Source organism: Lynx rufus, unplaced genomic scaffold (assembly GCF_022079265.1).
Source record: "Lynx rufus isolate CCGP_SWC_20201006 ecotype Redwood Valley unplaced genomic scaffold, mLynRuf1.p SCAF_7, whole genome shotgun sequence".
NCBI classification, from domain to species: domain Eukaryota; kingdom Metazoa; phylum Chordata; class Mammalia; order Carnivora; family Felidae; genus Lynx; species Lynx rufus.
The window spans coordinates 73,559,562-73,571,306 of record NW_025814889.1 but is presented as its reverse complement, the minus strand read 5'-3'; the positions used below and the strand labels follow the sequence as shown (position 1 = coordinate 73,571,306).

At 40.2% G+C, this 11,745-nt stretch overlaps 1 long non-coding RNA gene across 1 annotated transcript in view; it reads right to left on the bottom strand.

The window, feature by feature from the left end:
* Window positions 1–890: 890 nt before the first annotated feature.
* LOC124502181 (uncharacterized) overlaps window positions 891–11,745 on the bottom strand; it is a 37,116-nt gene continuing 26,261 nt past the window's right edge. The window contains exons 3-4 of the long non-coding RNA XR_006959867.1: window positions 9,810–10,044; window positions 891–2,137 (exon numbers count right to left, since the gene is read on the bottom strand). This is a non-coding gene — a long non-coding RNA (uncharacterized LOC124502181). The remainder of the gene's footprint in view (window positions 2,138–9,809; window positions 10,045–11,745) is intronic.

Genomic DNA, 11,745 nt, shown 5'->3' with positions numbered 1-11,745 from the left:
AATCCAGTATGGTAAAAAACATAATATGGAAAAGCAATAGTTTTCATACATATACAAAGCAACCAGAAGCTATAATAGAAGGAATCACTACCCAAAAAATTTATAAAAAGATAAAAAATCCTCCAGATAAGTTTAATGGCCATTTTTCAAAAGACTAAAACAAATGGAAAGCATATCATGTTTTTTGGCTTACAAGACTCGGCATCTTGTAAGATGTCAATTATTTCAAAGCTAACTTATAAATATTGTGCATCCCACTTCTAAAATTATTAGTAGGATTTTTTTTCTGATTCTAGACAAGTTGATTTTAAGGTTCTATCATAAAACTAAATGAGCAATAAGAGCCAGGAGAAAGTATTTAGGGAAAAATAAAAAGAATTAGGAAGGACTGATCATACCAATTACTAAAGAGAGAAGAGAGGGAGGGAAGGACAGAAGGTGGAAATGTAAGTCTATATAATTGCCTGTATCTGCATGGAACATCTCAGAAGAAATTGGCAACACTGGTTGGCTCTGTATATGCCTTTTGCACCATTTAAAAATTTTATATCATATGCGTGTATAATGCACGTAAAATGTAAAAAATAAAATAATTATAATATTTAGATGTTAACTGGATAAATAAAGATTGTAATAATTTTCTGTTCTATCAAACTAAGGGAAGCATTATCAACTGCATTTAATTATCTGGAATCCATTTATGTATAGCAGGTTTACAATCTTAGTCAGAGATTACTTATACCTCTGTAATAGAAAATAGCTTATAATGTGCTATATTTTGAAGATTTCATTCTAGAATCTAGAACAGTCAAGTCTTTCAAAACCATTTCACATTAAGCCATAGCATTCAGAATAGTCATTTTAAGAAAAGAAAAAAGAAAAAGAAAGAAAAGCACTGTTTCTATAAGTGCTATCTAGGAAATACATTAAAATACAATTTTTAATACAAATATATTACTTTTCCCCTCCTGTCCACCTTACCACTATACAAATGTCTTGTTATAGATTTAATGGAACAAATGAGCAATTATCTTATACATAGTTCTTAGTCTTGAATTTCAGCAGAATTTCAATGATACTAAGAGGCATAAAATCTATTAAAACCCTTAATATTGCCCCTGGTACACAGAGGCACTCAAGAAATATTTGTTGAATAAACACTAACTACTAAAGATATTTGGTAACTTGTCTTTTGGGATCCAAATGCCATTAAGTGGATTTTAAAATTATGCTAACTGGGATATTTTTCAGGTGTAATTGATATTTTTAAGCTTAATTTTGAAAAGTTGAAATCATAGGAATTAGTACCAAAATAGTATCAATACAAAAGTAGCCAGAAAAGAAAATAAAGCCCCTATTTTCCAAAAAAATACAGCAAAAATATTCTATTTGTTCTCCTATAATGACTTGGTCATTCAAGATCCCCAAAAGGTATTATTATAAAAAGACACATCCCTCCTTGCAGCATTATAATAGTAGTAGCAAAAGTCTGAACACAGTCAAAATATCCTCCAATAGAGAACTGATTTTGAACAAATTCTAGTGCCTTCCTGCAATGGAATACACTGTAGCTATTTAAAAGAATAAATTAGGTTTCTATGTGCTGGTGTAGAACAAACAAGATATTCTGTTAACTTTTTAAAACATGTTTATTTATTCTGAGAGAGCACCTGTGCATGCACACACACGTGGGGGGGGGGGGGTCAGGGAGAGACTCCCAAGCAGGCCGGACCCTCAGCATGAGCCCAGTCTCATGACTGGGAAATCACCACCTGAGTGTTTAACAAGTCAGACGCTTAATCACCTGAGCCACCCAGGCGCCCCTGTTAACTCTGTTAAAAGCAGGAAACTGAACAAGGAGCAGAGGGTTCTCAAGTCAGTGTGTAAGGGCTGGAATTGCACACAATCCAAATGTCCCTTGAAGATCCGTTGGAGCAGTGCCAGTCGGGCGGCTTACAAACCCTCTCTCAGTAAATCCTGCATAGAGCTGGTGTTTCCTCTGGCACCGAAAGGCATTTCAATTCTTCAGTTGCACATCAGATGAAGCAGGCTTCCATTTAAGGGCCATGTTGTGTGATAAACACAGTCTTTAAAACTAGGCTCTCTACAGCCATAGAAAAGAAGGAAATCCTGCAACCTGCAACGACATGGATGAATCTTGAGGGCATCATAGAAAGTAAAATAAGCCCGTCACAGAGGGACGAATGCTGTGTGACTCCACTTATATAAGGTCTCTAAAGCCGTCAAATTCATAGAAGAATGGTGGTTGCCAGGGGCAGCGAGGAGGGGAAAGGAAGAGCTGCTAATCACCGGGTATAAAGTTCCAGTGATGCAAGATGAGGAAGTTCTAAAGATGTGCTGTGCAACACTGCGCCATGTTGTATGTAATTAACAGTATTTATGGTGCACTTTACAGTCTGTTGAGAAGGTAGATCTCATATTAAGTGTTCTTACCACAGTAAAATAGAAGTCCATGAAGTCTAGATTCAAAGCTGTTGTACTACAACAACATCTATCTGTGGGATTCTTGCCAAAAAATGTTTAAGCTGAATCTGTTCATGAAGAAATAATCAGATAAATCCAACATATAGGACAGTCTTCTATATAACCAGCCTAAATTCTTCAAATATTAAATGTTACAAAATAAAGTAAAACAAAAATATAAATGCAACGAGACTAAGAGACACAACAACTAAATGGAATGTGTGAATCCTGAATTGGGGAGGGAAAAAAATCTGTAAAAGACACTTTCTGGACAACTGGAGAAATCTGAATATGGATTCTAGATCAGATGATATTATAGAACCACTGTATATCTTAAGGGTGTGATCATGCCTGATCACCGAGAGGTGAAATGTCAAGAGGTCTGCAACCTACTTTTATGGTTCAAAAAAATACACAAATAGTGCAGATGAATGTGACAAAATGTTAATAATTGATAAATCTATGTGAAGGGTATATGGGTATTCATTGTACTATTTTTCTTTCTATAAATCTGAAAATATTCTATTTAAAAATTGAAGGAGGGGCACCTGGGTGGGTCAGTTGGTTAAGCCGCAGACTCTTGATTTCCACTCAGGTCATGATCTCACCCACTGGTGATTTTGAGCCCAGTATCTGGCTCTGTACTGACAATGCGGAGCCTGCTTGGAATTCTCTCTCTCCCTCTCTGTCTCTCTGCCCTTCCCCCACTCGTGCTTTCTCCCTCTCTTAAAATAAATAAACCTTAAAAAAATAAAAAATTGAAGGACGGGGCACCTGACTGTCTCACTTGGTAGAGCATGCGACTCAATCTCAGAGTCAAGAGTTCAAAGCTCCACATGGCGTGTAGAGTTTACTGAAAAATAAAAATAAAATAGGGGAGTCTGGGTGGCTGAGTCTGTTAAGCATCCTACTTTGGCTCAGGTCATGATCTCGGGCTCAGCTCGTTAGTTCCAGCCCCAAGTCAAGCTCTGTGCTGACAGCTCAGAGCCTGGAGCCTGTTTCAGATTCTGTGTCTCCCTCTCTCTCTGCCCCTCCCCTGCTTGTGCTCTATATTTCTCTCTTCCAAAAATAAATAAACATTTAAAAAATAAAATAAAACTTTTTAACAATGAAAATTTTAAAAATTTTAAAAATTAAAAATTTGAAGAGAAAAATTCCCTTTGCTCCTAACACAACATCACTACCAAATTTTCCCTTCCTTCTTACTTAACCATGTGGCTTTCCATCTCCGTCCTTCTTGCCAAAATGGATTGTCGGTGCTGTTCAAGAAAGCCAGCACTTGATTCATTTCTTCCAAAAATATTATGAGGCATAGACAGTGTCTCAACTTGAGCCCATGCTTCCTTTGTCTTTGCCTCTCTTGGCTAACCTGTGAACTTGGTGAGACCAGGAACTATGCTTTTATCATCTTTATAACCCTAGTGTTGAAACACAATAAGGGAAGGCAATAAACATGAAATGAACTGAGGCTTTGGGCCAGTTCACTGATCTTTAGTACCTATTGTGTTACTCTTTAATAAAGTGGGTAGCAGATTTCATGGCCAGATGAAAAAAATGCTGAAACCAAATCATTAAATTGAAATTCTAGGGCTGCCTCTTCCATGAGTATGGATACAAAGAGCCATGCTTATGGTAGCTTTGGGCCACCTTAGCAGGAGTGTGAAATACAAAGCCTGCCCAAAGTAGAATAAAGTGAAGGTTTTTGTATTGCCATCTGTGCATGCTGCTGGCTCTATCTGACTTCCACCTGTTAGCTTTTTATTCCTTAATACTACGCTGACAGTATTTTCTGTGGTGATAGAGCTGCAGAGCCCGTCCCTGGCAACGTAACTGTATCCTACTTTAGAGTAAATAAGAGTGTTTCAAGCAAATTGGAAACTATAGGACAGAAAGAGCCACAGATGGAACACACTGGGAACAGGAGGGGAATGCTGCATTGCTCATAGGCCCCACAGCCCAGGAAAGGAGTGACTCCGAAGTGCTGGCAGTGGACCCGAGCTGACTACAGCCATGTGTCCGAAGAACAAGCCAAATAAGAAGAAGCTCCTTTATTCTGTCACAACAAGAATCAAATCTATCCATCGTGATCGATGTTTCACTTTTTAAAAAGGGTTTCCTCTTAACTTCAGTCATTGCCCGTTACTTTTCCTTCTCCTTTCCTATCCCTTCTTTTCTCTTCAGAGATGTCTCTAGAAAAGAAACACGTAGCCCTCAACCAGTTGACATTTAAATTCTGCAGAGCACTCTGAAATGAAAGTTCTTTTGTTTACAGTAAGGTTTAAGAGACCCAATGCAGCCATGAAAATCATGATGATTGGTTAAAAGCAAAACTAAATTTAAATAAAAGTATTGCTAAGAGTATTAGGAATGGCAAAAGTAGGTCTGAGGACCTTTTCTGAAAGAAAGTAAGGCTAACACTATGTTACCTGGCTTTAGGAAATTTGCTTATTCTTTTCACAACCATGTATTCCCTTACTTCCTATTCTCCTTTTTTTTTTCTATTAGTCCAGGAAGACATCAGAGGAGAATACAAGAAAGTAAAAACATATATGAAAACAGAAAATGTAAGGCCATTGCTTTCAAAGCAGTGCTCAGGCAAGAGGCAGCCTGTTGAAATTCCCAGGAGATTTCTATCTACCTACTCGGCCTCGCTCTGAACGAAATATGTATAATTCCCCCAAACTGATGTGTGACCTGTTGTGTACCTACCCCTATTTACACAGTTGATCCCACGCTTCCTCTCCCAATCACCACTATCAGTTAGTCTGGGCCCAGGAGGTCAGATACTCAGATTTACCAGCTCCGGCTCCCTGCCGATACCAGAACTCTTGGTCTGGCTAAAGGAAGAAAAATAGTGACACACTTTTCACCACCAAAGTTTCAGCTCTGACTTCTTTCCAATTGAGAGTCCAATAAAATCTAATCTCTTGATTACGTTTAAAAAAAAAAAACAAAAAACGGAGACGTTTGTAATGGCAGAGCACACTGGCCCAAGACAGGGGCTGGGAACTGGTAGAAATAATTGGTGATGTAAAATATGTTCCCTTCCCTACCCTCTTTTGTATCTTCAAGTCCTTTCTTCTGCATCTACCTGCCCTCTCCTCCTTTTCTTTAAATTGTATTCTAGGGGCGCCTGGGTGGCTCAGTCGGTTAAGCGTCCGTCTGACTTCAGCTCAGGTCACGATCTCGAGGTCCGTGAGTTCGAGCCCCGCATCAGGCTCTGGGCTGGTGGCTCAGAGCCTGGAGCCTGCTTCCGATTCTGTGTCTCCCTCTCTCTCTGCCCCTCCCCAGTTCATGCTCTGTCTCTCTCTGTCCCAAAAATAAATAAACGTTAAACAAAAAAATTTTTAAATTGTATTCTAATTCTAGTATCGTTAATATACAGGGTTAGATTAGTTTCACGTGTACAGTATAGTGATTCAACAATTCTAGACATCACTCAGTGCTCATCATCGGTGTACTCTTAATCCCCTTCACCTAATTCACCCATCCCCCACCCACCTTCCCTCTGGTGACCATCTGTGTGTTCTCTATAGTTAAGGGTCTGGCTTTTTGTTTGTCTATTTTTTTTCCTTCATTCCTCTTTTGGGATCTTAAATTTCACATATGAGTGAACTCATACGGTTTGTCGTCTTCTGACTTATTTTACTTAGTATTATATTCTCTAGATCCATCCACAGTATTGCAAATGTTAAGATTTCATTCTTTTTATGGCTGAATGATGTTCCATGTATATGTGCCCCATCTTCTTTATCCATTCATCTCTTGATGAACACTTGGGCTGCTTCCATAATTTGGCTATTGTAAATACTGCTCCTATAAACAGAGTGGTATATATATCTTTTAGAATTAGTGTTTTTCTATTCTTTGGATAACTATCCAGTGGTGCAATTACTGGATCCTGTGGTAGTTCTCTTTTTGGTTTTTTAAGGAACCTCCATACTGTTTTCCACAGTGGCTGTACCAGGTTGCATTCCCACTAGTAGTTCATGAGGGTTCCTTTTTTCTCCACATCCTCGACAACACTTGTTCCTTGTGTTTTTTATTTTAGCCATTCTGACAGGTATGAGGTGATATCTCATTTCCCTGATTTGCATTTCCCTCATGATGTATGATGTTGAACATCTTTTCATGTATCTGTTGGCCACCTGTAGGTCTTCTTTGGAGAAATGTCTGCTCATGATTTCTGCCCATTTTTTAACTGGTTTATTTTGGGGAGGGGTGTTAAATTGTATCAGCTCTTTATATATCTTGGATACTAACCCCTTATGAGATGTGGCATTCGCAAATATCTTCTCCCATCCAGTAGGTTGTCTTAGTTTTGTTGATAGTTTCCTCTGCTGTGCAGAATTTTTTCATTTTGATATCATCCCAATAGTTTATTTTTGCATTCATTTCCCTTGACTCAGGAGACTCATCTAGAAAAATGTTTTTTGCTTTCTCCCTTTGTTCTCTTCCTCTTGACCCCTTCCCCACCCTATGGGGAATTAGCGACTCCCACAGGTGTCAATTAGCAACTCCCAAAGGCACTTGACTTACTAAAATTATTTGTCTCCTGGAGTCAAGACTATGAGCTCCCTTCTCCTTTTCACTCATTTGTCAGGTTGGTGGCCAACAAGAAGATTTGGCCCAAATTAGTATACAGCGATCCACTAGCTTTATGTGCCCTGATGTTTATTGAGCAATGCTCTGTACCAGTGAAGAGAAGAAAGTCTTGTCGTTGTCTGCAAGAAGTCTATGTCCCAACAGAGGAAAACAAACATACAAACAACTAAATCTAACACAAAGAGAATCCCAGAGGTGAAAATACAGAGGGGAGTGATTTGTGGTGATCAATGAATGGTGATTTCACCAATGCTACTGGATTGTACTGCAGGAAAAAAAAATGGTTTTTCCTAAAAACATTTAAACAGACAAAAGTGCAAACCAAAGATTTGTTGGATATCATACAAAGAAATCTTCAACCTCAAAAAGCATCTCTCCTCCCAAATTTTTTAAACGGGTGAGGCACTGCACAGTAGAAATGCTTATGCTTTAGCAGAGCAGGAAGTATATAGATAGAACACCAGAGTAACTGCTTATAATGCTGTGTTCCCACCTGTGGTGACTCTTACTCAAGAATAGCACTTATTGGGGGGGGCGCCTGGGTGGCTCAGTGGGTTAAGCGTCCGACTTCAGCTCAGGTCATGATCTCATGGTTCGTGGGTTCAAGCCCTGCCAGAGGGCTCTGTCCTGACAGCTCAGAGCCTGGACCCTGCTTCGGATTCTTTGTCTCCCTCTCTCTCTGCCCCTCCCCCGCTCATGCTCTGTCTCTCTCAAAATTAAATAAACATAAAAAAAATTAAAAAACAAAAAAGAATAGTGCTTAATTTGTTGCAAGATACTACAAACAAAGCTGCCTAAACACGTAGGTCTACACAACATAAAGCAAGCGGGGGCGGGGCAGGATATCTGACTGGGAGGTCATTCCCCTCCTTCCCTTCTTTTAGTTACCCAGGGAATTGAGGGAGTTCACAGAAAGTGGACCTGGGTGAGTAACCTAACAAACATGTTCTAGTGTTGGGCAACCACAACACATGGAAAGGGCAACACCACTGGGAGAAGGGAGGAATGCAGGAGGGAGAAGGGAGCCAGTCACAGGCAGCATCCGAGGCCCCAGAGGCCCTGACTATAAATAACCCCTTTCCCCCATGTCCCTGTCGCCTCTTCCCAAAGTTAGAGTTAGATTCCTGGCCAAAGGCTACACCATACTCCCGCGGCTTCCTTTCCCACAAAGCGACATTCCCTAATGAAGTAAGGTGGCGGCTGCCAATGACCAGCAGGGGATTGGGAATCCAGTGTCCCCTTGTTCCATCCCTGCCTCCCATTTGCTAGGGTTTGGAGAACCTCTGTGCTCCAGCTTCTTCATCTGAAAAATGGGGACAGTGATGATGATGATGATGATAACTAGCCATCATAAAATGGGTGCTGTGCTAAGTGCCTTACATGCATTATTCACGTAATCTTCAGGAAAAAACACTTCGAGGCAGTATTAATTATTATTACAAGTAATGATAATACTGTCTCCTTTACAGATGAAGACATTGCAATTCTGAGAGGAGTTAATTAACTTACCCAAGGTCTAACCTCGCTGCCTGAACTCTTGACTCTTGATCCTTTATATTATTGTAATAATACCTGTCTAAACAGGATGTTGAAAGGTTAACATTAATGGATATGCACACCAATTAATGCTACTGTCAGTATTTTTGACAGCTATTGCTGTTGACGGTGTTACTGTTTTTGTTGCTTTTCTCTACCTCCAGATGTTGGGAATTCTGAAGTCTATTAAGCACAAATCACCGACCCATATATACACTGGCAAGTCTAAACCGATGCCTTGGGGACATTTTTGAGCCCCAAGTAACAAAACCAATATACCTTTTAGATATTTCGTTGTTAAAATATATCTTCTGAGGATGAATGAGACATCAAGAGGGAAGGAAATGGGATTCAGTACTAGCATCTAAACTTACTACATAAAACGCTTCCCAATGCTTATGTTTTCAAAAAAGTTCACAATGACAGGGGCACCTGAGTGGATCAGTCAATTGAGCATCTGATTTCAGCTCAGGTCATGATCTCACGGCTGGTGAGTTCGAGGCTCGCGTCAGGCTCTGTGCTCACAGCTCAGAGCCTGAAGCCTGCTTAGGATTCTGTGTCCCCCTCTCTCTCTGCCCCTCCCCTGCTCATACTCTCTTTCCCTCTCTCAAAAATAAACATTAAAAAAAATTTTTTTTAAGTCCAGAATGACAAAATATAAGGTACATTGTTCTCACATGTTTCACTTAAATTTCCTCAGTTAAAATAATGTGTCAGATGCTAGCTTTTGACTATCCAAACCATACTTTTGCCCCACCTTATCTTTTAATTCATTTTCATTATCATGAAATAACTATGATAAATGTTTCAACCTCTGATGTGCTAACACGCCAATCAGATTAAACATAGCAAGCGTCTGACATACACCTGGAGACTTCCCTAAGCAAAATAAAATTATTGCATCTCATCACTTCCTTCCTATTGCCAACTAATGTCCCCATGCCTGAAAGGGTCATTTTCAAGTCACATATCTATTTATAATAATGTGTTCACTGTCTTCCTTCCTCTGGCACATTGTCTGTGACCTTGACCATTTCAGGACTGATAAAACAGTGCCATCAACATATGTTGATGAGGCTCTAGACATCTTGTAAGAGATTTCATAGTTATTAAAAGCAATAAAGAGTGACAAGGACAGTTCTACACTATAATACTGCCTGTCAAGAGAAAAATGTCACACTTACCATAAAGTACCCAGAGGCCTAATTAGGGGTGGAAAAAGGAATAATTTCCCGAACACAGTAATGAGGGGCTAGGGTAAAACACGGCAGCAAGGGAAAGTGCGTCCTCTCCAACGTGCTTGCGTGGAACCTAGTCCCCCCCAAAGGGTCCAGGTGAGAGCGATGGTTCCGTGTCCAAAATGTGGAGCACCAATGGATGCCAAGTGAGCAGCACATGAAGAGGTGCCAGTAAGAACTTCTGTGAAGAAATAAGATATTCTGAGTTTTTGAACATTTCCTGATAGCATCAATATGAAAACTAAAATAATGAATCCTCCCAGGTACCTTCTAAGAACATTAAAGGAATTTAAATACCACAGTTCCCAAATGCTCATACCCATAAACACAGATCCATACACCCTGCAGACCTGTAAATAAATTCTACCTGAAGGTCTCTTTCCTGTTCACATAGGTCTCCATAAAATCTAGTAGGATCCCCTCCCTTTTGTCTTGGGCTTTATCCTTGTCATTCCTATCTATCAGTGACAGGAGGTTAATAAAAATAAATAGAAACCAGTGTCCCTATAACCCAGCAGGAAGCGCTTGTGGCACCTCAGGGCCCTCTGTCAACCAGGGGCGTTTAGTGTGTCCTCAGCCATCCTTCCAGTTCATTGTAGGATTCTGGGGTGCATGGCTGTAGACAAGAAGAGTCTCGGCAGCACCCTCACACCCTCCAGCTTGGTCCTTCACCCTTCTTTTCGTGATGGGGCAGAGCCTGGGGCTGGGAACTTGACATCACTCCCTCTCCTCGGGGATGCTTCAAAGACGGCTTCAAAGATAGCAATGGCTTCCAAGATGGAACAGCTTTTTCCCAAGTGGCTTTTCTCATCTTATAGAAAAATCATCTATTCCTCACTTCTGCTTCTCAATCTTCTGCACCTGTCAACACCCACGGCTATCCCAGCTCTGCCACTTCTCAGCTGTGGGAACCTCTCTGGGCCTCAGTTTCCCCATCTGCAAAAGGAGGGTAGTAATGGTGTCTACTGCTGCTGTGAGGATTAAATTGGTTCATGTAGAGAATGTGCTTAGAACGGTCCCCTAGGACATAGTAAGCACCAAATAATTGCTATCATTTATATTATTAGTAGTAGCAGTCGTAATGGCAGTATTCTCTGTCACCGACACAAGGGACCCCAATAGTGTTATCTGTCCCTCCTTTAGATTAGGTTGAGAGTGAATAGAGTCTGTCGTAGGGGACAGATGAAGAACAGAGCCTACTGCCAGTGCTCCGGGACCTTTACCGGAAGGTTTTCATTTTCTCTTGACAGGAGGCACTGTATGTTGAAAGTGTCCTTGCCACCACTATGGTATTAATAACTGCAAAACGTGATGAGGGAATCGTAAACATGTCAGTGACTTGATTCCATGGGTTTACATCATGATGGAAATAGTCAAGGTCACAAACAATGGGACAGAGGAAGAGAGCGGCTCCGTGATACCAAGCCCAGATTTACCCAGCTTTTCTGTAATGTGTACTCTTTAGGATTTTAGTCCTATTCACTGTCTGCGTTTGATGTATTAATTGTTCCCTGACTACATTTTGTCGTTTGCGTAACATCCCAGCTTATAGATTGAATCAGGGTGGTGACAGCAAGTGGCAGAAAAATAATTATCTAAAATCATTCCCAAACCCAGAATGAGGTGTAGAGCTGTGGCAATAGACTGGCACATTACTTGTTTCTTCTGCCCCAAATTTCTAGTAACACTCAAAGGCTGGGGTTTTGAGATCTTTTGCCTAAGGCTTAAAATAATAATAGACCCAATCACTTATATTCTTTTTTGTTCATCCAACACTTGAAATCTTTATAAGCTCTAAAATAATATGTTCTGATCACTGAAAATTTCATTTTATGGGATCCTATCATTTCAACACATGTCTTAACCTAATTTATTTTTGTTC